We start from the raw sequence: 25969 nt of genomic DNA on the forward strand, positions 1-25969 counted from the left end.
CCTAGCGGCTACGATGCTATGTGGCATAACCGCCCAGGAAATGCACGGGGGAGGGGTAGCAGTTCTTTTTAAAAAGGCTTTGTCAGTGGAAAGATTGCTGTCAGAGACAGTTGACCTGGCTGATCTACTTGGGGTGAAAGTCACCGTAAATAACTCATGTTGGATGGTACTAGCTGTCTATCGCCCACCCAATGCAACCCCACTGTTCCATGACCTATTTGGCCCCATTATGTCGGACCTATGTACCCGTTATATGAAAATCTTAGTCACAGGAGATTTTAACTTACACTGGGATAAACCCTATTGGGATCTGTCCATGCGCCAATTGGACACCATGATGTCAGCGCTAAGTTTTAAACAACTTGTGAAGGTTCCCACACACATCAAAGGTCATGTTCTTGAGCTGGTGTGGACCACAGACCCAAATGTGGCACTTAAAGATGTTGCTCCATGTATATGGTCTGACCATCATCTAGTATCCTGTGAGATATGCATTAATGGCCAAATAAATAACCCGACACCGGAGGTCAGGAGAATCCGTAAATGGGTAGAGGTTGATTTGACAACCCTGACCAAGGTGCTCTCGCCAAGGGATCGGTCTCCGAGCCCAGATCATAGCCTGGACCAGGAATACGCGGATTTTACGCGGAGCTTGACTCTAGCTATTGACCAGATAGCACCTAGAAGAACGAAGCTAATAAATGGACCCGGTAAAGAGGCCCCTTGGTTTATAACATCGTTGAGGGACCATAAAAGGAAGCTCAGAGCTTTGGAAAGAGGATGGAGGAAAACTAAACAGGACTCAGCTAGGAACCTCTACTGAACCTCTCTTAATGCATACAAAAAGTCTATCGCTCTTGCTAAAGCCGAACACTATGAGTCCCGCCTAAGCAAGGCAGCTAATGTTCAGAAAGAGACTTTTAAGATCCTGTCGGAGCTGAGTAAAAAACCCAACAGCTCTCAGTCCCCCATAAATTGCAATGCCTTTCAGGGATACTTCCTGGAGAAAGTAAGAACTATCATCCAGGAGATAAAAAGCGGTATGATAAATGGGATGGTTATGCCTACAGCCCCTCATAAACCGGTTGACTGCTCCATCGCACTGTTTCCAGAGATTGACACACTGAGTCTGGAACAGCTGATGGGTAGAATCAAATCCGGATCTCCAGCGGACCCGTGCCCACCTAGAGTCTTTCAGGTAGCCCGTCCCTTATTGGAGGAACGTATCATCTCCCTCCTAAATAGATCTTTGGAGACTGGGCATATACCAGCTGAACTTAAGGAAGCGCAGGTAAGACCTCTCCTGAAGAAACCAGGCGCAGACCCCGCTGTGCTAAAGAACTACAGGCCTATCTCTCAGTTACCATTCCTCTCAAAAATACTGGAACAACATGTACTAAAATCCTTGTCCATGTACCTGGAGTCTCACCACCTACCTCATGAACGACAGGCAGGGTTCCGAGCTCATCACAGCACCGAGTTGGTGATGCTCTCGGTGCTGGATGAACTGAGAGGCCTGGCTGACGGTAAGAAACCGAGCGCCCTGATTTTGTTAGACCTTTTAGCGGCGTTCGATACCGTCAGCCATGCTCTGCTTCTGGAAAGAGTGAGTGATTTTGGTATCAAAGGCCTGGCCCACAGATGGTTGCAATCCTTCCTCCTGAGAAGGACCCAAAGGATACAACTTGGGGAAGAAATCTCCGAGGTGGGGATGCTAGAAAGTGGGGTGCCCCAGGGCTCGGCCCTGTCCCCACTTCTATTTAATCTCTCCCTGCAACCTCTGATTGCTTCTCTGGTGCGCATGGGCTGTACAGTATTTAACTATGCGGACGACACGCAGCTGTTGCTAAGTGTCGATAACACAAGTGCCGCTCAACTCCAAACCCAGAACATCTTAAGGTACACGGTCCAATGGATGACGGAAAATCTCTTAAAAATCAACCCAGACAAGACCGAGGTATTGGTGATTCCATCTGCCACCTCACCATGGTGCGACCTCTATTGGCCCGCGGAGCTAGGATCGGCTCCAAAACCTAGCCTGAATGTAAAGAGCCTGGGGATCAAACTAGACTGCGACCTATCAATGGTCAATCAGATCTCTTCCGTGGTGGGAAGCTGCACCAACATCATCCGACAGCTACGGAAGCTAGTCCCCGATATCTCCCAATCCATGATGCGCTCTATTGTTGCAGCCACCATGATCTCGAGGATAGATTACGGAAATGCCCTCTACCTCGGCCTGCCGAAAACCCTGACAAATAGGTTACAGGTTGTTATGAACGAAGCTGCACGTCTCATCTTTAGGTTGCCAAGACGATCCAAAGCATCTCCCCTGTTACAGAGCCTTCACTGGCTCCCTATTAAAGAGCGAGTGGAATTCAAAAATCTGTGTATAGCTCATAAGGCAATCTATGGTTTGGCACCCGCTTACATCAAAGACCGCTTGGTGGTGTACAGTCCAATGAGAACTCTTAGATCTTCAGACTCTCAATTATTGGTCTGTCCCCGGTACAAACTTGTAACCAAGGGAGGGAGAGCCTTCTCTGTGTTAGTTCCTCAGTTATGAAACACACCACCTGAGTCGCTGCGCAGGGAAGAGAACCTCCTACGCTTTAGAAAGGTGTTAAAAACATTGCTGTTTAGAAGGTCCATGAGTGCTATCTAGGCTAGTGGATGCCTCTTCTGTATTGCTAAGTTATTGTTCGTACCATCGATTTCCGAGCGCCTAGAGACCTGCAGGTGATTGGGCGTGTTATAAATCAAAAATAACAATAACAATCTGAGTATACCCCTCCAAGTTTATGGTGGACAAAAATGATTCAGAAAATGGGGTGGTGATGAACAGAGTGTCTGAATTAAGCAGACCACTCTTACCCAGTCCAAAGATCAGGGCTTGATCCATCACCGTTTTTAGCTCACTGCACCATCCCAGCTCAGAACTTGGCTATATGCAAATTGGTCTGACCCTGGCCCAGTGCATCATGGGAACAGGGCAGACCAAACTACCAAGCCAATTCTTATACTGGGAAGGAAATAAGCTACCGGGGACCGGTTTCTGGCATTTCAGCCGTCTTCGGCCCGGCTTGCTTGAATCCTGATGGTGCAATGAGCTAGGGACTCACATCTGAGTATACCCCTCCACGCTAATGGTGGACAAAAATGATTCAGAAAAGGGGGTGGTGATGAACAGAGTGTCTGAATTAAGCAGACCACTCTTACCCAGTCCAAAGATCAGGGCTTGATCCATCACCGTTTTTTAGCTCACTGCACCATCCCAGCTCAGAACTTGGCTATATGCAAATTAGTCTGACCCTGGCCCAGTGCATCATGGGAATAGGGCAGACCAAACTACCAAGCCAATTCTTATACTGGGAAGGAAACAAGCTACCGGGGACCGGTTTCTGGCATTTCAGCTGTCTTCGGCCCGGCTTGCTTGAATCCTGATGGTGCAATGAGCTAGGGACTCACATCTGAGTATACCCCTCCACGCTTATGGTGGACAAAAAAGATTCAGAAAAGGGGGTGGTGATGAACAGAGTGTCTGAAATGAGCAAGCAAGCCGGGCCGACGACGGCTGAAATACCAGAAAGCTGTCCCCGGAAGCTTGTCTCTTTTCCGGTGAAGAATTGGCTTGGTAGTTTGGTCTGCCCTGTTCCCATGAGGCACTGGGTCAGACTAATTTGCATATAGCCAGGTTCTGAACTGGGGTGATGCAGTGAGCTAAATAACGGTGATGGATTAAGCCCTGATCTCTTGACTGGGTAAGAGTGGTCTGCTTAATTCAGACACTCTGTTCATCACCACCCCCCTTTTCTGAATCGTTTTTGGCCACTACAGGTGTGGCAGGGTATACTCAGACATGAGTCCCTTGCTCACTGCACCACCAGGATTCAAGCAAGCCGGGCCGACGACGGCTGAAATGCCAGAAACCGGTCCCCGGATGCTTGTCTCCTTTCCGGTGAAGAATTGGCTCGGTAGTTTGGTCTGCCCTGTTCCCATGAGGCACTGGGTCAGACTATTTTGCATATAGCCAGGTTCTGAACTGGGGTGATGCAGTGAGCTAAATAACGGTGATGGATTAAGCCCTGATCTCTTGACTGGGTAAGAGTGGTCTGCTTAATTCAGACACTCTGTTCATCACCACCCCCCTTTTCTGAATAGCAATGCATCAAGCAACACATCTAACTCCAGTGGAAACTCAAGCGGAGGGAGCACAAAACAAAGGGGGAGAGGGCGTGGTAGAGGGCATGGAAATTGCCCATCCTTCAATCCAATGCCAATGCAAGGGTTTGCTGACCCTTATTACCAATCACAAAACATTGGGTGTTATGGTTGGCAACCTCCCTTCCAACAACCTTTTTTTCAACCCAATCCCTACAGACCGCCTTTTTTGTACCGGGGCGGAAAAGGACGGGGAAGAAGAAAAAAACAGAATCAGGGGGGTCAAGCGCACTGGGCACCGGAAGATCCGAGTGCGAACCAGAACAGGCACAACCCTCAGCAAGCTGGACCGAGCAATTGGAGAACTTAGTGACAAACCTCTCAAGCAGACCCTTGAGCATAGCCGAGGGATCAGTCCTAAATAAAGGCTTAGGCTTTGTACCCACAGCGAACCTGGATAAGTTTAGACTTCATTGCGAACTTTCATCTTTCTTTCGTAAATTGCGATTGAAAGCTTTTTTTGAAAAAAGAACCAACACAGAAGAAAACCTGGATACTAATGAAACAGGACTCAGGACTAAATCCACATTTACTCCTCCACCACACCTGATTCCTGTCGAGATCTCCACTTTTGAGCAACTTGTCTTCAACAACATTGAGAATACGAACCCCAAAAAACCATTTATGAATCTGACTAAGCAAGAGAGAATTGCCCTTGAAAATGTGTGAAATTGTGATACCATTGTCATTAAGCCTGCAGATAAAGGCGGAGGCATTGTTGTGCAAGATCGCACAGCTTACCAAACTGAATGTCTCCGACTTCTAGCAGACCAAAACAGCTACCGCAGATTACCAATGGATCCAACAGAAGACCTGAAAAGCGAAATAAAGTCACTAGTAGAACACGGTGAAACTGAGGGATTCATACCAAAACAAGAGGCAGATTTCCTTTGTAGAAGTGAAGGGAAAATCCCCAACTTCTATATCCTTCCCAAAATACATAAAAACAAGACACCACCCCCAGGCAGACCGATTGTCTCTGGAATAGGGTCGGTTCTGGAACCACTGTCGCAATTTTGCGACGTGTTTTTCAAGACAATGGTGCAAAAGACAAGCACGTACCTCCAAGATACCAAAAGTCTACTACAAATCCTAGATCAACTCACCATGGAGAACGACACCATACTGGTGAGCTTTGACATTGAGAGCCTGTACACCAGTATCCCCCAGGATGCCACACTGGATGTATTAGGACGAGCGCTAGAAAAGGAAGAGTGGACTTCCAGAACCCCCAGGCAATTCATCTTGGAATGTGCCAGATTGGCACTCAAAAGAAATTATTTTGAGTTTGAAGACCAGATATTTCTACAGACAGGGGGAACATCCATGGGCAGCTCTTTTGCGCCGAGCATGGCGGGATTATACGTATATGACTTTGAAGAAAAATACATCCTCAGTGAAACAAACCCCTACAGCTCCAACATCCTAATATGGCGCAGGTACATCAGCGATGTGCTGACCATATGGAAAGGCACCGAGGATTCATTAACCTCCTTTTTTAACTGGATTAACACCTGTGATGAGCACCTACGGTTCACCTATGAAAAAAACCCAGATACACTGGTTTTCCTAGATGTAACGATCACGAAAAAAGAAGGAAAACTGACAACTGTCACCAACTATAAGCCAACCTCCAAAAACAATCTACTGCGATTTGAAAGTTTTCACCCGAGACCCCTACGTGAGAACTTACCCTATAGGCAATACCTAAGGATCCGCAGAAATTGCAGTGAGCTGGGAGATTATAAGAACCAAGCCCAGGATCTCACTCAAAAACTGTGTAACCGGGGATATCCAAACAAAATTCTTCAAAAAAGCCCAAAGCGTGCGCAGAATCAACCGCGTGCAGCTCTATTGGAACATATAAACAAAACAGTTGAAGAAATCCCCTTGACATGTGTCACTACTTACAACACCATTTCCAACGATGTCTCCAGAATAATAAAAAAACATTGGAGTATCTTGAACACAGGCAACGTGAGGTGGGAGAAACCCCTTTTCGCCTTTAAAAAAGCACGTAGCATAAAAGACAGAGTAGTCAACACAAGACCAATAAAGGTGGCCCCAGAAAAAGAAACACAAACCAATCTATGGGGTTTACCAAAAGTAACAGGCCACTATAAATGTGGTAGTTGTAGTGTCTGCCGATACACCAAGAATACCAAAACTTTGCAGTTGGAACCTAACAAGATCTGGACAATCAGAGGACAGACAAATTGCAACAGTGAAAATGTCATTTACAGACTTACATGCCCGTGTGACCTACATTACGTAGGAATGACCAGTAGGAAGATTAAATTACGAATTGGTGAGCACAGAAGCACTATCAGGTGCAAAAAGACCAATACCAGACTCACGGAGCACTTTTTGTCCGCAGGTCACACACCCGATGACCTCCAATGGACAATTATTGAACAGGTGAAGCCAGGAGCTAACCTGACCCAACGACTATTCGAAAAAGAACAGAGGTGGGTTTATAGACTCTCCACCCACAAGTCAGGCTTGAATGATAATATCCCGTGGAACAGTGTAATGACCTAAAGACCAGTCCCCTTTTATCACTTGCACAGTAGAACCAAACGTGCATCCTTAAACTCTGATTAATCAACAAAAAATTGCGCAACAAATCCCTGTGGCTGTCAACCCTGGTTCTGTCCTCTGTTCTGGAAAATTCCCAATGTTTTAATAACCCGTGTTGAAAACCTCCGTGCTGATGAAAGGCGAAGGGCCATTGCAATCTCCATGGTAACGTAAACAGCTCCTGAATTGGTCTCCGTGGAAGGATGATGCTATTACCTTCTGTTCCCACCTCCCAACAACCCGATTGGCCTATCACGACCCACGTGATTAGACCACGTGACGAGGCCACGCCTAACCAGGAAATGCATCGGGTTTACTTTACCGGCATCCACGAACAACCCGGTCATTCCTCGGGGCACCTCCAGCCGGAACCAAGCAGGTTTTCCGCCTGATGAACAGAAGCTGCAAGTAAGTAACGTTGGGCTGACCTGAATGTGGAAACGATTTTGCCACATGATCCCGCTGGCTATAAACCTGCTAAACAAGCCAGCAAATCCAAACTGGGCATCTGTTCTCTTTCAACTTTCAGGAGATGGACTCTTGCCGTCTTGGAAGCGCTGGTGCCCATGAAGCGGTAGTGCCGCAAAAAAGCGTAAGCTAACAGCTACATACCAGTCGCGATTCACGACAGCGACGTCACGACTGCTCACATTTCTTTGCAGCCGTCCACATCGCAACACCACTAAGATCACTCTCCCATAGTACGCCGCCCTTATTTCACAAGATATTCCCAGACACCAAAATCAGTTCGACACCTCCTTCTTGGCGCTGGTCCATCAACTGATAGGCCCAGTCCGGTAAAACACTGAAGCACTGTGGCACAATAGATGGATCCCACTGTCTGATTCTAAACGCTGGCATGACCCTATCTATTGACTCGAATGGGGTAAAGACTAGCAATATATGTGTTAAATGTAGTACATGTGTATTGTCAACCCCGGTATGGGACCCCTTCCTGTCTTTTGTTTTCCTGTTTCCTTACAGGTTTTTTTCTTATAAAGAAAAACGCACTACTTTACACGAGTTCACAATTTGTGAACTCCAACTTGGACTAGGGCGGGACGCACCTTAGCGTGTGTGGACCACTCAGTTCAATAACACGGTCCTGACGAAAACCAATGAATATATACAATGGTTGAAACATGTAGACCTTTTTAATCAATAGCATTGTAAATATCACACCTCACATAGCACACTAGGCTATTTTTAAAATAACACTACTCTTGACACCAAAGTCTACCTAACTAGGCATAGGTGCCACACATTTTTTAACAAGGGTTCAAGCACTCGAGAATAAATACTTGCAGTGAGTAGTTTGGCCCTTTTTATCTCACTCTTGTTGATCGTTATGCACATATAAAAGAAAATATTAACCAGCTCCACTGTAGTCAGGTGTCGCAGCACACCCTATAGGCACTCGGCCTATGGGGTGGGACCCCGATGATGAAGCATGTCACCAACTAGGTCTGTGAGTGAGGGGTCTTCTACAACGATATGCATTATCCGCTAAAAGGTTGGGGAATACTGTGCTGAATTGAGCACTGAAGCCTACGTCCAGTGAACTTTTCTTCTACTATCGAGAGCTCAATTACTGTAACATAAATAAATACAACAGACAAAGCATTTTCAATATAAACAAGTAATCATACACATGAAAAAGAAATAATTACAACATGACATCAACCAAAGTATAAAGATAAGAGTAACCCCACACTCAATCATCAAACATGCATTCAACGATATCACATGCCTCATCCATACTCTCATACATACTACACCAACAAATAATACATGGAACTGTTCAAAAACATATGCGGGATCCAGTGAGTCAGATCAGTAACTTTGTTACTACAGTATGCTATTACATCACAGCAGTTTCCCAAACTGAATTCCCGCCTGTAGCAGGTAGGCAAACGCACCTTTCGGTGGGACATAGATAAAACCACCTTCATCAGGACCAATTAAAATTCATTATTTTTTCAATTTCTTTTTGTGTTGGGTGGGGTTACACACAATGGGTCAGGCAGCTAGGGTGACTCTGTGCGTGTCATCAAATATGCCAATGCACAACCGTTCAAGTCCCAAATAGTCGGGCTATAGTCCTGTTCTTTCCCCTTCATTAATATGGCAGCTAGACATAAGGCATCAAAATGTATCGTCTTATGCGAAAACTTTGCCAAACTCAGCTTCTGGCTAGATGTTTGCTGCTGTCTACACTTCTCAGTCGCCTTCGATTGACTTTTCCCCCAACTAACTGCAAATATCTAGCCAGAAGCTGAGGATGGCGAAGTAATCACATTGGACGAAAAATGTCCAATGCTTTTACTGATTCTATTCGTTTATTTACCATGCTTGACCGCAGGAGGGGTGAATTCGTTTAATGTCTCTGTTATTGTGGGTAGTTTTCCATCATTAGTGACAACTTGCATGGCTGGGTTGTTTAATGAAAAGTCATTGTAAAACTCTTGTACTTTAGTTTTGTAATAGTTTACCACAAAAGAATTGATCCCTACCTGGTGTATTTTTGGTATTAAATTTAGCTATTTTTTAGACTGTCTCAAAAAGGGGGACATGGCCAGTGCAATGATGGAGTAGACGCATCGCCCTGAGGCTACGGAAGCCCGACACCGAATCCTGACTCCTAAGCCCCATCCGGACATGAGAACACAGAGCGGGAAAGGGAGGGGGTGGTGCATCGACAATAATTAAATGGATCAGCGTTAGTGACCTGCAGAGAAGACTTACCAACAGCAACATCGAGGTCCCAAAATGAAGGCATCCAACGGCAGTGGCTGTCAGTGTTGGTGAGGTAAGCCAGGGAGCCTACGACCCAGGCAGACAAGTGGAACTCCTTTGGAGGGGTGACTGGTCCGGGTGTCCCCTCCCACCGATGTGGCTTTGTGATCCGGGACCTCTTCTTCCTCTGCTGCTGTAGATGAGAGGAATGGCTGTTGCAGGCCAGGGCGGCACGGCCTGGCCCTGTCGGTGCTGAGGGAAAGAATTGCACATAGGCCTATGGACGTAGGCTGGCCCTTCACCTGGGGGCACAGTTAAGCAGTCCGCAGAACTCACTCTGGATGGGTCGACCTATGCCGGCCCTCCTGGAGCGGCGAGAAGCCAGAGACATATGGTGGGGAGGAGGCGGTGAGCGAGAAACAGTGGTACCCCACAGCCCCAAATTGCAGAGGCTGCCCCGGAAGGGGGCCTCGAGGGACGGCGCCATAACGGATGCCAGAGCCCAGGAAGGATCCGGTTCCAGCCGCCGGAAAGCGCCCCAAAGCGGAAGGGGCACTTTAATCGCAGCAGAACTTGCGCCAGGATGGCGCCTAGTCACCTGGCCAATGGGGGGGCCAGGTGAGGTTTGAACCTCCCCCAAAGGGCAGCAGCCGCCTTTTTCATGGTGAGAAAATTGTGGGGGAAGATAAGACGCCGCTCCCCATTCTGCAGCAAAAAACAAAAGAGGGGTGCCAGTGCAGATATGAATGATTTAATTAGACAAATAACCAAACAGAACTTGAAAAATTATTCAAGAACGGGAGTTGCTACTTAATAGTTTTTTATTTCACCATTTTTTTGAAAAAGGAAGACTTTATGATTTTTTCATTTTTTACATCATACAGAAAAACATGTTCAAAAAGGACACATGGGAATGGGGGAACTGGCTACTAGTCATCAGTCAAACAGTATTACAGACATATCTTTTTTTCTTATTTATTTATTTTTTTTAACTTTTTTTTATTGTTAGCCGGCTGACAGAAAAAGTAGAAGACAAAAAGAATACATAGATGGTTTCATAGATATACAGAAAGACGTTTAAATTATATATATTCCAGACCACATAATTTGATATAAGGAGACAATAAAGAGAGTTCCTGTTACAAAATCAATCTATAAACGTATTCTTCTTTACAGAAAGAAAAGAAACAAGAAAAGCTTAACAATTATACAGCGTTTGAGTAGGTTTTTACTCTAAAAAAATACCCCAGTTTCTATTAAATTTTATCAGTGAGCGTGTTCCCCTAAGATTTGCTAGGGCTAGCTCCATGGCATGTATCTCTGTGACTAATGTCCACCACTTCCAAACCGTCGGTGGTTCCGGATCTATCCAGGCCCTAGCCAATGTTAATTTGGCACAAGAGATGAGTATAGTGGCTAGGGCTGATTGTGGGGGTGAAGAAAGATCTAATAAGACCGAAGCAGCCGTGATTGTAGAGAACAAAATGTTTTTTAATCTGAGAACATACTGTATATCCCCCCAAAAGGTCTTAAGTTTGGGGCATGAATACAGCATATGCTCAAGATTAACTGCATCAGTTGAGCATTTAGGGCATTTAGTACGATTGCTAAATAAGGCGTTGGGGGACCATCTAGATATTCTTTCGGGTGTGTAATAGAGCATGCAGGTCGTTCTAAATTGTTGTAGCCGAAGGCTGGATGATCGTACAAGGCTATTTATGTTAGCCAGGGAGTGCTCAATCTGATTAGAAGTAATATTTAGATTTAGTCGAGTGCTCCATTTCGCGGCCAGTTTATCACCATCATTCGTTTTAAACATACTGAGTATTTTATAGGCTTCGCTAATAACTGATTTGTTTTTTTTTTAGTAAAGACAAGTCCATATGTCACATTCCGTGATGTTTTGAATCTTTTTCTTATTGATCAAATAGTCGGGCATTTGCAGATGTTTATATCTTGTGGCTTCCGTTAAGTCATATAGCTGTTTGAGCGTGTTAAAATCTAGAAACCCTTGTAAGCCGTACAGATCCTCCAATGTCTTATTCCCAAGAGATGCCCAGTTATAAGTGATAGCATCCGTGAAAATAGCCGGGAGACCTGGATTGCCCCACAACGGTAATTTCGGGTGAAAAAAGGTTGCTTTACAAAATTTTAATACATTAAGCCAGATCCTAACAATGTCTCTAGCAGTCTTAAATCTCACCCTCTTGTAGTAGTTCGGGTCATTAACTCTGAGTAGAAAAAATTGTGAGTCTTGTTTCAACATAAATAAATGGAAAAAAAGAACTCTGTCTCCATGCAATAGGGAGCGTAGACGTGTAAAAAACGAGGACCAGAAATATAGTTTAAAGTATGGGAAATTCAGCCCTCCTTTATTTGTATTATTTTTTAGCATTTTTAACGATCTTCTGGCCTTTTTGTAACTCCATATAAAGCTACTCAAGAGCCCGTCTAGATGCTGAAAGAATTGATTATTTAGTGCAAGTAGAATAGATCGAAATAAGTAAACAAACTTTGGTAAGACTTTCATCTTGATAAGATTGATTCTGCTAATCAGATTCAGGGGTAGTTTATTCAATTTTTTTCAGTAAAAGAGTAGTTTTTTTAATCAAATCATTATAGTTTATATTATTAATATCTTGTAGTCTGGCCGTTAATTTAACCCCTAAATAGGTTGCCTCTTTACAGATCTCGGGGATAGCCACGGTGGGGGAGTAATTAGATATAACTTGTGTCTTCTGTCGGTTAAGTTTGTAGCCTGACACCTTCCCGAATTTCCCAGCCTCTATGAATATTCCTTTCAGTGCTTTAGCGACGTCGGTGGTGTATACAGCAATGTCATCCGCATAGGCTGTCATTTTCAGCTCCTGTAAGCCGGAGCTGAAAGGCACGATCAGGTTTTGAGAGTGAAGGGCTAGCAAGAATGGTTCTAATGGTTCTAATGAGAGGGCATATAAGAGGGGTGAAAGGGGGCATCCTTGACGGGTCCCACGCAAAATGAAATCAGGCCCCCATAACTAATACAGGCGGTAGGTTTGTCATAAAGTGCTTTTATACCCTTCAAAAAACCCATTTTAGACAGCACGCTCCAGAGATAGTCCCACCCCACTCGGTCAAAGGCTTTTTCAGCATCTAATAAGATCATGCCGAGTGGGGTGGACTCAGTCTCCGCGACATCGAACGCTGTAATAGCCATATTTACATGTGTCGTTGTATCTCTCCCAGAGATGAACCCGTGTTGTTGCGGGTTAACTATTTTGGGCATAAATGGGGCTAATCTAAGTGCCATGATTTTAGCAAATATTTTCGCGTCAGTATTTATCAGCGAAATGGGACGATATGACGCTCTCTCCTCCTTGGGCTTACCTTTCTTTAAAAAGAAAATTATTTTTGTCCTGTTCCAGGATTTGGGAGCCGTTCCATTTTGTCCAATTGATTGCATGACTTCCAACAATAACTGTTCTAATTCTGATCTACAGATTTTGTAAAGTTCCAAGGGTATCGCATCCTCTCCTGCCGCTTTTCCGGTAGGTAGGGAAATAATAGCCTGATGTAGTTCAGTCGGTGATATTTCGTTAGACAGTCTCTATGTTCGGTAAATAATCACTAACATAATCATAATCACTAACATATTCCCGAACTAGGTCTTGATCTACAGGGCTATCTGGGGTATATAAGTTTCTATAATATTCGGCAAATTGGTCCAGTATGTCTTGTGGCTGATTATATAATATGTTCCCTTGCCCTCGGATATTAGAAATTAAGGTATCTGCTCTATCTTCTGCAACTTTATAGGCTAAGATTCTACCAATTTTGTCCCCCCCTCATATTGCGCAATTTTAAATTTATGGATACTTGCACTACTTTTCCGAATGAAGTTAGATTTTATGTCAGTTTTTAGTGCGCTGAGTTTTAAGTTGATTTCTATAGTTGTTGGGAGGTTGAGCTGTAAAGCTTTAACTAGTAGTTCTTCTTGTTTGGTTATATTTGCTAATAGTGTGATCTTATGTTGCTTCTGTTCTGCATTTTGCCTATACACATAAGCCTGTGTGAAGCCCCTAATGCTTGCCTTGCAGGAGTCCCATACCATGCAACACCCAGTTGAGTTTTTATTAATATTTATAAATTCGCTAAGATGGGCTTTAAGCTGTGTCACGTAGGTTAGGTCTGAAATTAAGTGTCTAGGAAAAGTGAATGGTCTGGGAGGTGTCCTGATATTTAGTGTGTCGAATGTCATTATTAGTGCATTATGATCAGATGTTATTCTGGGGCAAATAATCATGGAACCAGCCTGTAGTAGTTTGTCGCTAGCTAAAGCCATGTCTAATCTAGTGCACATCTTGTGGGGTGCTGAGTAATATGTGTACCCTGATATATTTGGGTACAGATATCTCCAAGCATCTTTGATATAATGTGTCTGACATAAGTCCAATATAGATATAGTATTACAGACATATCACAGACATTCAAAACTCATTCAAACCACTTAGGGGAAAGGGGGGCTGCAAAAACATATGCTACAATTTTAAAATATGTACAATCTAAACCACAGAAGAAACAAGAAGCCACAGTCTGCAACCACGATTTTACAGAAATAAGAAGAGATTAATTTTATAATGTACAATCCAGTATCTTAAATTAAATCTGCAAAAGAAACTTTTTAAACTGGTGAGGCTTGGTAATGTACGAGCGGCTGGGGGAAATTAATTAAATGATCCTGTCACTCTCACAGACACAATGTGGCAGGAGCCTACGCGTTTCGAATCCCACTGGTTCTCTTGGGACTCTCTTCAGGGCCTCATGTAGTCTCACAGAGTGGAGATGCCCGAATCTTTTGGGGAGTGGGGGGAAGCAGCGATATCAGTTGTCTGTATCTCATAAATACACCATGCGGATTATTATCTTCGAAATGGAAGCCAGGAGGAACATCAATAAATAAAAACGGCTGAGGTAGTGTGGATCTACCAAGCAAATACGGTCGTTGGCATCAATACGGAGGGCGGTATAGATTATTCATTTACAGCAGCTGTCTAAGCCGATATAGGTTCATAGAGTGAAGGGGTAATGAATGCCACGGGAACAGAAAAAATATAAGATCGCTTTTATTATAATGTAGGTGAAGGGGGCAGGTGAAGGAGGATCCATTATTTGATTGCCGCCCTATGTCTAGACGTGGGTTTATCGTTATTGGGTTTTACGTTATTGGAGCCATCTAACAAGTGGCAGTGGCACGAAACCCTATTCAGAATGTGAAACAACCGTCGGACCGCTCGCGTTCTCGTCTGCACTACCCCTCAGCGCATGCGTGTAGCTCCCCATTCTGCAGCTCGTCACTACATCGTGGAGCTGGGGAGCGGCGCAGAAGGATTTTCGAGTACAACATGCCCCTAGAAGGAAGATCTACAGAGCAGCTTGTCGGGCTGTAATTTTTCTGCTTTCAGCCAGAGGACCCATTGGGCCGTATGGGAGTGGGTAAGATCTCTCACCAAGCTCCACGAGGGGATCAAGCGGCAGTCGAGGAGTGCTGCAGCAAGGCCCAGCCGGGGCGAAGCTGGAAAAGCACGCAGAGTCAGGTGGTGCCCGATCAAAGAAGAAGCACTCCCCCAGGTCCAGCTGAGCGACGTCGGTTTGAGGCCCGAAGCAAAGGGCACGACTCCCCTCACCACCCAGGGGCAGAGGGAATCCGAATGGCCGAGAACAGCAGCGGTGGCAGTGAAGTAACTCTGCATGGCCGACCACGAGGAGCCAATGATTATGGCGTCGCCGAACTCCCACGATCCGAAAAGGGGGCAGTGCCCAGCTGCCCACGGAGAACTCCCATGCCAAGGAAACGGCCACAAGGAGGCGAGGTTGAGGTGAACACTGGTCGGGGTCATGCGCAGAAGGTAATGGGGTGCTAGAGCGAGGTCGTTCCATAATGAGCTTTTGGTCCTCCAGCCGGGGTAAATAGTTTAAGGCATAACACTGGCGCTGGTGGAACGGGGACTATGTCAGGAAAGCGCACGATCGCTAGCGAACCGCGAGACCCAGTGCAAGCACCACGCCGGACCAGCAGCCTTTGATAGCTGCGTAAATCCCGGAAGTAATTCCCGAAAGAAGGGATGGAGCGTCCACGGGGGGAGGGCTCTCTTTCCCACTGTAATTGTGCAAAATGGCTAAGAACATGGTGGAAAGCATTGAACAAAGTGTAGGGCCCCATCCCCATCATTTAAACTTGGAGCTGGCTATCTGGTCTGCGCCTCCGGAGTTCTTTTGCCGAGGCATATCAGTCATGAATGGACGGTACTCGTCCAGTAAAAATGAGTGTACTGTAGGGGTCTGCGCTTGACCCCAAGGGCACAGGTTCAGTTCACAGCAGGTCCACCCAGCTTTTCATCCGCATGAGACTGATAAAATGAGTCCCGGTTTCAGGTGCAAGTCGCGCACCTTTGTTTGTTTCATTCCTGTAACAGTTCTGTCATGTAACGTAACTGGTTCTATTGTACAGTGCTCTGACACCTTCCGCACTTTATAAAAATGCATTAAATAAATAAATGAATAAATACAGCAGTAACACCATGGTGAACGAAGCACAGTGTCCCATGCACTGGCATCACGAAAGAAGCTGCTTGCCTCGTAGTCATCACTTCTTTTCCTCACATCCACATTTCATTTGATATCAAACTGATTCAATGCATGATGTACCTATTGACTACCCAAATTATAGACAGCACATAGCTGGTAATACTATACGCAAGTACTGCCACAAAAGTGAAAGAGTCAAGACTAGGTGCTTGTGGGAAGTACTGCTGTCGCAAAATAGTGTTTGCAGGTGCTTGCGCGGTAACTCCGTGGTGCAGAGGTGTGCCTGTGGCCAGGCAGAGTCTGTCTGAGCAAAGGTGCATGGAACCTATAGTGCCAAATGCAAATTCAGATTGCATTTAACCACGGCCAGGCCTGATCGCCCAGTATAGCACACAGTAAACCCTTTCACCCTGGCCAGGCATGCAATGCACAGTTAACACAGTTAAAAGTGCACCTCAAGACCAGCTTACACCCCATAGTTGCCAATGATTACACAGTCAAGTCAAGTCAGAGAATTTATATAGCGCACTACATACCCAGAGGGTTTCAAGGCGCTTAGGAAGGGGAGGAGGATTACTTGTCAAATATCCACGTTTTAAGTTGCTTTCTGAATGCTAGGTGGTTTTGGGTAAGGCGAAGGTAAGCGGGGAGTGAGTTCCATGTTTTAGCAGCCAGGTATGAGAAGGATCTGCCTCCCATGGTGGTCTTGTTGATGCGAGGTACAGTGGCGAGGGCTTGGCTGGAAGAACGTAGTTGGCGGGAGGGGGTGTAGAAGGACAGTCGTGAGTTGAGGCATTCTGGTCCGATGTCGTAGAGTGATTTGTGAGCGTGGGTAAGCAGTCGGAAAGTGATCCTCTTATTGACGGGTAGCCAGTGAAGGTCTTTAAGGTGACCAGAGATGTGTTCGTTGCGTGGGATGTCTAATATGATCCTGGCTGAGGCGTTTTGGATTCGTTGGAGTTTCTTCTGGAGTTTAGCGGTAGTGCCTGCGTAGAGGGTGTTTCCGTAGTCCAGTCGGCTCGTGACCAGAGCGTGGGTGACTGTTTTCCTTGTTTCGGAGGGGATCCAGCGAAATGTTTTTCTGAGCATGCGAAGAATGTTGAAGCAGGAAGAGGATACGGCGCTGACTTGTCTGTTCATTGAGAGTGAAGAATCCAGGATGACGCCTAGGTTCCGTGCGTGGTCTGTCGGGATGGGTGTTTTTCCGAGGGCTTCCGGCCACCAGGAGTCGTCCCATGCAGAGGGGGATGTACCTAAGATGAGGACTTCTGTTTTGTCTGAGTTCAGTTTCAGACGGCTTTGTTTCATCCATTCGGCAACTTCTTTCATACCTTCGTGTAGGTTAGTTTTGGCGGTGCTGGGGTCATTGGTGAGAGAAAGGATTAGTTGAGTGTCATCCGCGTAGGAGATGATGTTGAGGTTGTGTTGGCGGGCGATGGCCGCGAGGGGGCTCATGTATACGTTGAAGAGGGTGGGGCTGAGTGAGGATCCTTGTGGTACGCCACAGATGACTTCGGTGGCCTCGGACTTGAATGGTGGGAGGCGGACTCTCTGGGTTCTTCCGGTGAGGAAAGAGGTGATCCAATCAAGTGCTTTTCCTTGGATTCCGATGTTATTGAGGCGTTGTAAAAGGGTGCTGTGGCAGACTGTGTCGAATGCTGCAGAGAGGTCAAGGAGGATGAGGGCGACTGTGTCTCCATTGTCCAGTAGAGTTCGAATGTCGTCTGTTGCTGCGATGAGGGCGGTCTCAGTGCTGTGTTTTGCTCGGAAGCCAGATTGTGAGGGGTCGAGGGATTTGTTGGCTTCGAGGAAGGCGGCGAGCTGGTTGTTGACAGCTTTCTCGATGACTTTGGCCGGGAATGGAAGAAGCGAGATGGGGCGGTAATTTTTGAGTTCGGTGGGGTCCGCTGTGGGTTTTTTCAGAAGGGCGGTGAGTTCAGCGTGTTTCCAGCTTTCCGGGAAGGTGGCGGAGTTGAAGGAGCAGTTGATGACGTCTCGGAGGTGCGGTGCTATGACGGAGTCTGCTTTGTTGAAGATGTGGTGAGGACATGGGTCTGTGGGGGATCCTGAGTGGATGGAGTTCATCAGGCGGATGGTGTCCTCAGTGGAGATTGGGTTCCAGTCGTTAAGGGTGTTCACGGGGGGAGAATGTTCAGCAAATGGTAGGGTGGGTTGGTTTCCGGGTTGGTTGTCAAAGCTGTTGTGGATGTCTGCAATCTTGTTGTGGAAAAATGAGGCTAGGGAGTCGCAGAGGGCTTGAGAGGGGGTGATGTCGTTGGAGTTGGCCGAGGGATTGGAAAATTCCTTGACAATGTTGAAAAGTTCCTTGCTGTTGTGGGCGTTGTTGTCGAGTCGATCCTTGAATGTTGTTTTCTTGGCTTTTCGGATTAGTTGGTGGTGAGTGCGGGTGGCGTTTTTGAAGGCGTCCTTGGTGCTAGTGGTTGGGTCTTTTTTCCAGGCCTTTTCAAGGGAGCGGCAGAGTTTCTTGGACTTCTTAAGATCATCGTTGAACCATGAGGCCTTCTTGCTGCCAGGTTTGCTTTGACGTTTTTTCAGTGGTGCTAAGGTGTCGGCGGTGTTGGATAACCATAGGGTGAGGTTGGCGGCGGCTTCGTTAGCGTTAGAAGAGAGGGCTGGGGTGTTTCGAAGGAGCGATGCGGAGATCTGGTCCGTGGTGATTTTGTTCCAGTTTCTTTGCAGGGTAGGATGGAGGTGGATGGTGGGTTTTGGTTTGTTGTAGGTGAAGTGAACGCAGCTGTGGTCAGTCCAGAGGAGATCCGTAGTGTGGCTGAAGGAGACATGATTGCTGGATGTGAAGATGGGGTCGAGTGTGTGACCTGCGATGTGGGTGGGGGAAGTGACTAGTTGTTTAAGTCCGAGGTTGGCGAGGTTGTCTAAGAGGGTGGCGGTGTTGCGGTCGTTGATCTTTTCAAGGTGAAAATTGAGGTCTCCCAGAAGGATGTAGTCTTTGGAGGGGAGCGCGTGTGGGGTGATGAAGTCCGTGATGTCTTCACTGAATTTTGCGCGGGGTCCTGGTGGTCTGTAGAGGAGGGTGCCTCTGAGTGTTGTTTTGGGGTCGATGTGGATCTGGAAGTGAAGGTGTTCGGAGTTAGCGAGGTTGGCGTCAGAGCTGGTTGAGATGCGGATTGATTTCTTATGGACGATAGCGATGCCTCCTCCTGTGTGGCTGGTGCGGTCTTTGCGAGTGATCTTATAGTCTTCAGGGATGGCAATGGTGATGTCTGGTGCGGAGGAAGCGTTCATCCATGTTTCTGTTAGGAAGGCGATGTCTGGAGAAATGGTGTCTAGTAGATTCCATAGGTCAATGGCGTGCCTGTGGACTGATCGGGTGTTGAGAAGGATGCATTGTAGGTGGTTGGGGTCGGGAGTCAGTGGTGTGGTCGTAGCGGGGATGTTGTCGGTGCCGCTGAATTTGCAGGAGAAGCAGGAGAAAGGTCCATGGGTTTGTCCAGGGGCGGCTTGGCCGCAGTTGGGGGCGCGACCGGGGTTAAGGGCTAGGAGGGTGGCGGCATCGTAGGTAATGCGGGAGGGCTGGGCAGCGCGAGGGGCAGGGGGTCTGGCGCTGGGCGCGGTCCAGGCGCGGACGGGCGTAGACGGGCTTACCTTTGGCGCACCTTCGGCGCGGGTTGGGCGCGGACGCTGCGCGTGGACGCTGCGCGCGGAAACTCCTGTCATATATGGGTGGTGGGGGGGGGAGGGGCGAGGGCGTCTCAGCTGGGAGGCGGGGCGGGCTAGGTATCAGGACAACAACAACAAAATGGAGGGCGCTTGGGGGAATAGGCAAAAAGATCCGCAAAGTCGCGCTGGCAATGTAAAATTACTAAATATGCAAAGCGGCATACAAAGCGCACAGCAGGCAATTCAATCAGCACAGTTAGCAGCACAAAGCGTTCAGAAACGATACCGGAGCCAAAGGGAGCGACCACTCGGCTGGGAAGCGTAGAGTGAGTCACGGCGCTTCCAGGTAACGGAGCGCTCTTCAAGTCTGTGGGAGGGCGTCTCAGCTGGGAGGCGGGGCGGGCTAGGTATCAGGACAACAACAACAAAATGGAGGGAGCTTGGGGGAATAGGCAAAAAGATCCGCAAAGTCGCGCTGGCAATGTAAAATTACTAAATATGCAAAGCGGCATACAAAGCGCACAGCAGGCAATTCAATCAGCACAGTTAGCAGCACAAAGCGTTCAGAAACGATACCGGAGCCAAAGGGAGCGACCACTCGGCTGGGAAGCGTAGAGTGAGTCACGGCGCTTCCAGGTAACGGAGCGCTCTTCAAGTCTGTGGGAGGGTGTCTCAGCTGGGAGGCGGGGCGGGCTAGGTATCAGGACAACAACAACAAAATGGAGGGCGCTTGGGGGAATAGGCAAAAAGATCCGCAAAGTCGCGCTGGCAATGTAAAATTACTAAATATGCAAAGCGGTATACAAAGCGCACAGCAGGCAATTCAATCAGCACAGTTAGCAGCACAAAGCGTTCAGAAACGATACCGGAGCCAAAGGGAGCGACCACTCGGCTGGGAAGCGTAGAGTGAGTCACGGCGCTTCCAGGTAACGGAGCGCTCTTCAAGTCTGTGGGAGGGCGTCTCAGCTGGGAGGCGGGGCGGGCTAGGTATCAGGACAACAACAACAAAATGGAGGGCGCTTGGGGGAATAGGCAAAAAGATCCGCAAAGTCGCGCTGGCAATGTAAAATTGCCAGAAACTAGGTGCCAGTAGATGGCATCGCGTCAGTATGCAAGCGGGGGGCTAGCCACACAAATAAATCGCTCCTGGTAGTCTAGGATAGTAACATGTAGCGAGTGGCGCCACAGCCTTCGGGTGTCAGGGGGCCTGGGAGAAATGGTGGTAGGACACCTTAGTAACGTAGAACGATATCTGGGCTCACGCGAGTGCACTGTGCGGATCAGCAGTTAGGAATGCAGTCAGCGATCTCCGTTAAATTCTGAAGCTTGAAAATAAATAAATAAATTACCCGAGGTTCCTTAGGCAGAACCACGCAGGCGGGGTCCACATCGAGGGCCTAGTCAGTGAAGGTTGAACAACTTGGTATGTCCAATTCCCACCAAGACATGCAGTCATATAGTCGGCCCCGCTTGAGCCTCTGAGCCAAGCCAAGGATACTGAGGAAGGCAGATAAATAAACAACACGTCATTGTTATTATCCTACAACTAACAAGACACGTGCAGCCCGGCCGGCAAGCTGCGGCCGAAAAAGTGGACCCGAGTGAGAGGCCAACTTTACCATGAGAAGTGGCTGACACACAAATGGGTATATATTCCTCAAGGTGTCGACCACTATGACAATCAAGCGGTAAGGTTGCTGACAACACCCCTTTTGAGCTGAGATGACAGTAAATGCGCCGAACTGAGGCTCTAAGCCCCCCAAGAGTTACCATCGCTTGTTAAACCTATTACAGCGTCCTTTTCAGGGGGGTGGACTGTAATCGTGCCCCCGAGCCCAATGGGTATGCACACTGTTTATGCAACCAATTTAGGGACATGAATGGTAGTGGTGCACCAGGCACCGGTTGTCCATATCATCTCGAGTTATGGGTAGCCAGCTGTGGTGATGGGGAAGCACACAGGGACAAGCAGCCGGTGAGATATCAGAGACCACAAGCCACTCGCGGAATAAGTGGCACATATGGCAGGATGCGGGGAGCAGGCCAGCTTTCTGCTGCCAGTTGATATCCAGTGAGTCAGTACGAGGGAGCCCGTAAGGGGCAGTGGTGAAGTGGATGAGGTTATTCGGCGTGGGGTGCTGTATTAGGCTGTATTAGGCCTCCATAAGCTGCAGCTGACTATCTCCCAATTTTATTTTCATTTATGGCCCATGGCGAGCTGAGATGATGCTGATGAAGCCGAATGGTGAGCAAGAGTACCAATATATAACGGCAAGGAGGGAGCTGAGCAGGCCATTGACAGCAGGCTGCAAAAAAAGAGCAACAGAAGTGGAAATATGAGCATCACAGGAAGGGGGGAGCCGCAGGAAGATGTAAGCCTCCCCACCGGCGTGGCGGGAAGAGAGGTACAGCGGATGGTTATGGAGGCACACCGATGGGGCAGTGTGTAGAAAAAGGGCCACTCACTATGGGATGCCGATCGGCAGGGTGAGTAGGCCTGACAAACGGGGGTAGCAAACGGAGACGGCGCTCGCAGTCCAGACCCAGCTGGACGGCAGGGCACAAAAAGAGACTAGCAAGGTAGCGAGGTGGGGGCCTAACTCTGGGGAGAGGCTACCCCCCACTCGCAAAGAGGCGTGGCAACCGACAGAACAAGTTGGACCCCAAAAGTGCCAAGAAAGGAGATACGCCTATAAGAGAGCGGAACAACGAACTGTCATGGTGATTCACGATTCTATAATATGCAAAGGAGGTATGATAAGTAAATTATTTATGACCAGGAATGATGGATGACAAATGATTTATGGCAATGTAACCCAAATGATTTATGATGTCCAAGTTATGGCGGTCCATGACACAAATGATTCATGGTACACAAATGATTTATGATCATGACACCTGATGTATGATCCTCTGTTATGCAAATGAGTGATGACAGACAAATGATTTATGACCGACAAAATGATTTACGACAAATTATTTATGACAAGTGACGCAATCATGTATGATGTCCAGTTTTTGGTAATACGTATGTGCGGGAGTTATAACCCATACCCCTCAGAATTCATACCAGAGAGATGAGGCGACGGGGCAGGTACCAGATGACATAGATTAAAGGAGGAGACACAGAATCTCCCTAGGAATATACCGGACAGAAGCAGGCGCGCAACACCCATTGGAATCAAAGGCCTTCAGCACCCCCCTTGTGTGTGGCAGCCCAGGATGAGACAGATTCCTGGGCACACACACAGATCCGCACCCACGCACTTCACAGGTCTTTAAAAGACCATTTGCATGTTAATGAGGCCTTGCTGTTGTTTCACCCCTCCTAAGAGCCCCTGCAGCTCTACTCTGCCTATTGAGTACAGATTCAGACCCCCGAAATTTTATCTTAGCTTCCCCCCGAAATTTGGCTCCAGTTACGCCTCTGGACAGAAGTAAGGTGCTGGGGTGATGCCCAGAACACAGGGGACACCGGACCATCCCATGCCCACGAACAGTGCAAGGCTCATGAAGGGAAGCACTCAACTCCCCGCAGGCCCCCGGGCAGCACGCCGATCATAGGTAGCCACAGATATTGACGGGGGATCCATACAAAAAAGTAGGAGACAGCAGGAAGGCCCATACGCAAACCACCAGTCACAAATATAAAACCCCAGTATGAGCCCACTGCACACAATGAGTGGAGGCTGGGGTGCAGATGCATGGCATGAAGGTCATTGTAGTCACTTGAAACAGCACTCACCGATGAAGCAGGGCCAAGGCAGGTCACCCACCACAAGAGCCATATGGGGAAGATGTCTGCCATCCTGGACTAAAAGGACGGATTATTACTGAGTGTTGGTGTGGAGCTACCCACCAGAGCTGAGGCACACACAGTCACAGGTAGCGGAGGAGGTTCCGAGCAGGGCATGGGAGACCAGGAGAGACCCCTGGGTAGCCAGGTGTATCCACACAAAAAGAGTGACAACTAGGGGGCCCGATGCGAACCGCCGTGCTTGCAGAAAGCCCAAGGGTGAGCAAAGCTCACACGAAAAGCAGAAGGTGAAGAACAGGGTAGTGACACGAAGTGCTGGGCAGCTGCTATAAAGTGCAAATTACCTGGAAAGTAAGGTCAGGATATCCACCCGCAACAGGAACCATAAATAGAAGACTGCCGCCGGAACCCCGCCGGAATACCTCACTGCATGAACCAAACTTGAACGTGTGGGAACACTTACGTGATAGAGGGCACTTATACCCGGTCCACGAAAGGTGGATGACTGGTACAGGTCTCCACCTTACTGAAGCAAGACGCAGCTATACCCAATAGCCAGAGACAAGGTGCCAAAGGTTCAAAGGCAGGGCAAAATGGACAGGTATGCTAAAGTTGTGGTCCCTCCCTCGGGAGCGACGGGGGATCCTGCACCCATGCCAGACAACGCAACGCTCTTGAAGGCAATGCAATCATCTAGAGAAGTGCTAGAGGGAAGGATAGCGGAAGTGCGAACTGACGTGACTTTACTACGACAAGACCATTGCAACGTAATTGAGAAAGTGTCACTAGCAGAGCAACACATATCGGAAGAGGAGGCTGTAACGCACAGTCTACCAAAAGAAGTTACCCAACTGACAGCCTCCATGAGGGAGACTGCATGGAAAGTGGACGACACGGAAATTCGTGCACGGCAGAAAAACCTGTGTTTTATAGGATTTCTGAAAGGAAGAGAGGGAACAGAAGTGGGATCCTTTCTCTACAAGTGACTCAAGGACAATTTACCGAATGCTCAGTTCTCCACCTGCTTTGTGATTGAGCAAGCTCATAGGATGCCCAACTCAAAACCTCCAGCAGGAGTACCTCCCGGATCAGTGATCACTCGATTCTTAAATTACCAGATTTAATACAGTGAGAGATGAGACACACAGGGGAGGCCCGACTCAAAAGTACCAAAATAATGGTCTTTCCGGACTACTCCTGAGAAGTCCAGTAGTAAAGAACAAGACTTTGATTCTGTCAAGGAAAAGCTGAGGAACTGCCGCATTCAGTACATGTTGCTTTCCCCCGCAAAACTTAAAGTAATATTTCAAAACACAACGTTCTTCTTTCAGACACCAGAGGAGCAGTGGCCTGGATAGAGGAATGCCCTCCAAGAACACAAAGAGAGGAACCAATGGAGTCTTAACTCCTGGCCATCGTGGAGTATAAACACGCAACCTTGGCTGGGACAGAAGACCAAACTGCATCGAGGCACACCACAGAGGCTTGAAAGGAATCTAGATGAGGGGGCTCACATCTCTGACACGGACTTGGGGCCAAAACAGAGGTTTGCCCCAGCAACAAGTCACTTCAGTCCCATCAGAACAGGGACTCTCAGAAGAAACAGACAACAACCCCCCACTCATGCAAAAGATCACGCGGCTGGAGGAGCTGAATGCAGACAATGACCCCAGAGAAGCTCCTTGGCCAGAAACGCCTGATGGGAGCGAAGAAGGCTGAGATCCAGGGCATGTTGGATGCCGAAAGGACAGTAAGAGAGCACTAGGTGCCCTTTGAGACTTATCTAACACAGTTAATAGGGGCGAATTTTGGGGCTCCTAGAGACCTATGACAATCTTCTCTCATTTGTTAACTCACTGTTAGAGGCGAGGGCCGGGGGCTACAGACCTCTCAGGCATATCCTGTGACACAGTTGTCATGTTGACAGTTGGGGAGAAGTGTGTGGGAAGTGTGAGAGAGTGGGGAGCGGGGGAGTTGGGGGGACAGGTTATAAGCTGAAGCAAGAGGTGGTTAATCTATGTTTTGCAATAGCCCGGAGAGAAATATTGGCAGCAGGTTCAGAGACAAGCAGGCCCTTCCTTGAGACACAGTACACAAATCAGAAATGACAATCAATCAATCAGAACATTTGTAAAGCGCATTACATACCCGTGAGGGTCTGAAGGCGCTGGAGAGGGGGGGAGGGATGCTGCTACTGCTCGAATAGCCCGGTCTTGAGGAGTCTTCTGAAGGTCAGGAGGTCCTGGGTCTGCCATAGGCGGATGGGGAGGGTGTTCAAGGTCTTGGCAGTGAGGTGAGAGAACAACCTGCTTCCAGAGGTTGCTCTTTGTATGAGGGGGACTGTGGCGAGGACGTGGTCAGCGGAACGGAGCTGGCTGTTGGGGGTGAAGAAGCTGAGTCGTCTGTTGAGGTATGCTGGTCCGGTGTTGTGGAGTGCCATATGTGGATGAGGAGCTTGAAGGTGATCCTCTT

The sequence above is a fragment of the Lissotriton vulgaris genome, chromosome 1_1, assembly GCF_964263255.1.
Source record: "Lissotriton vulgaris chromosome 1_1, aLisVul1.2, whole genome shotgun sequence".
Classification (NCBI taxonomy): domain Eukaryota; kingdom Metazoa; phylum Chordata; class Amphibia; order Caudata; family Salamandridae; genus Lissotriton; species Lissotriton vulgaris.